Source organism: Saccostrea cucullata, unplaced genomic scaffold (genome assembly GCF_032062105.1).
Source record: "Saccostrea cucullata isolate Sc308-1 unplaced genomic scaffold, CSIRO_AGI_Scuc_v1 ctg15036, whole genome shotgun sequence".
In the NCBI taxonomy this organism is placed as follows: domain Eukaryota; kingdom Metazoa; phylum Mollusca; class Bivalvia; order Ostreida; family Ostreidae; genus Saccostrea; species Saccostrea cuccullata.
Window position 1 is genome coordinate 13375 of NW_026919706.1, and position 1897 is coordinate 15271.

The following is a 1897-nucleotide window of genomic DNA, read 5'->3' on the forward strand; positions in this document are numbered from 1 at the left end:
AAACACTAATTTAGTCAAGGTAGAATATTTTGTAAGCTTCCTTATTACCCCTGCAGGATGATGCTTCAAGGAATTATCACTTACATTTTCTTCAGATGCATGGTTTTCTTTTTCTGTATGAGTTACGAGGTTATTACAATGGAGAAAGCCCATTCCAATGCAAATAAAAGTCCTATCTGGACCAAGCTTGAATATATTATAAACCAAGGGAAATACACTGTCAAGTTTGCTATGAATTCTGGATATGGTATTGACTTCATTTTTGAAGATGAATGACCTGGTAAAAGTTTTTGCAGCAGATTTATTCCTGTGTAATTTTAAGCCCTACCTGAACTAAACTTTGATGGATGATGCTTCTTGGAATGCACTCTACCAGTCTTATTTGTATGATGGGTTTGGCCTTTATTTCTTTAGAGACCAAGCGAAAATGTTTTGCTTAAATAGAGGTTTCGCCACATACCCATGAAAGGCGTCAAATTTATACATTCCATTGGCACCTAGGTCCCTTGAATACTGATAAATCTTTATCGTTCAAAGACTATCATGATATGGGCACTCTGTCTTATCCGAAAGACCTGCAACTTTCACTTCAAATTGCTTAAGAAACAGTTGCTACCTTTTGAAAAGATGACTGAATTTTTGTGCAGCTCATTAAATGAACAATTCATATAATTTAAAAATTCTAATTGTAGACATATTGAAGTATATATCCGTTTTAATTACCATTTTGTGTAAAAAATTTAAATTTAGTGTCTTTCTCTCATCTAACTTGCTCGGAATTAATATTACATGTACATGTAATCTCCATGCGCGGATCTAGAAGGGAGGGGGTCGGGGGGTCAGGACCCCCCCCCCCTGGAATTTACCAAGTTAAAAAATGTATATACTTAAACAAGAAAAAAGTTACCATGGACCCCTCTTTGAAAACGCTGACACCCCCCCCCCCGTCCTCTTGGTAAACGCAAATATGTGCGAAATAAGTATGAAAAGTGAAAGATTTGAGGCAATAGAAGTACAATCCCCCCTCCCCCCCCCACGAAATAGGATTTTGTTGTTTGGACAATATTAGGTTTTTTTTTGCTTGTCAAGAACTTTCTGGAATTGGATTTATTTTGACCAGGGTGGACCCCCTCTGGAAAAAAAAATTCTGGATCCCTGCCTGATCTCGTTACCTTACAAAATAATTGCTTAATTCTGAAATGTATCAAGATTTCCAGTTAAAGACAAAGTACATGTTTGCGTATCATTTTCCTAAGAGAGTACTTGCAAATTATTTTGTTTAATTTTGATTTTAAATATTGCTGAAAAATTCATACCATTAATTGTTAATTGTGTATATTTGTATGATAATTTGTTGTTTGAAAATCGGAATATTCTTTAAGTAAAAATGAAGGTAAAAGGAAGAAACTACAAGAAAGTTCTTTAGATGTGATAAGTATGAAAGTCGAAAAGATTTTACGAACTAGTTTAATGAATTTATGACACATAATTAGTAAAGTAAAAGATATGCAGTTGTTGACTGTAAATACCTCTGTGAGTCAAATTAATACGAAACTTAATTATTAATGTAAAAATATGCGTTTGTATCGTACATACCTCTGTGATTCAAAATAAAATATGACTCATTTTCCTTTATTACGGTCTGTCTTTCCTGTTGCTTTGAATTTTTGTGACACCAGATCTTTTATCACCTTGTCTTTTGCTCACAAACAAAGTATTTTGAAATGCCATCAAATCTGAAGTAAAATTATTATAATTTAATCAATATATTTTTCTCAGTCAGTTTAATTTTATTGTGCACAATATATTTGAAAATAGTTTAGAATCCTTATATAGGTATATTAATATAAAATAAAATCCATGGTATAAGTTTCATGAAAAGAGACATCTGTCATAT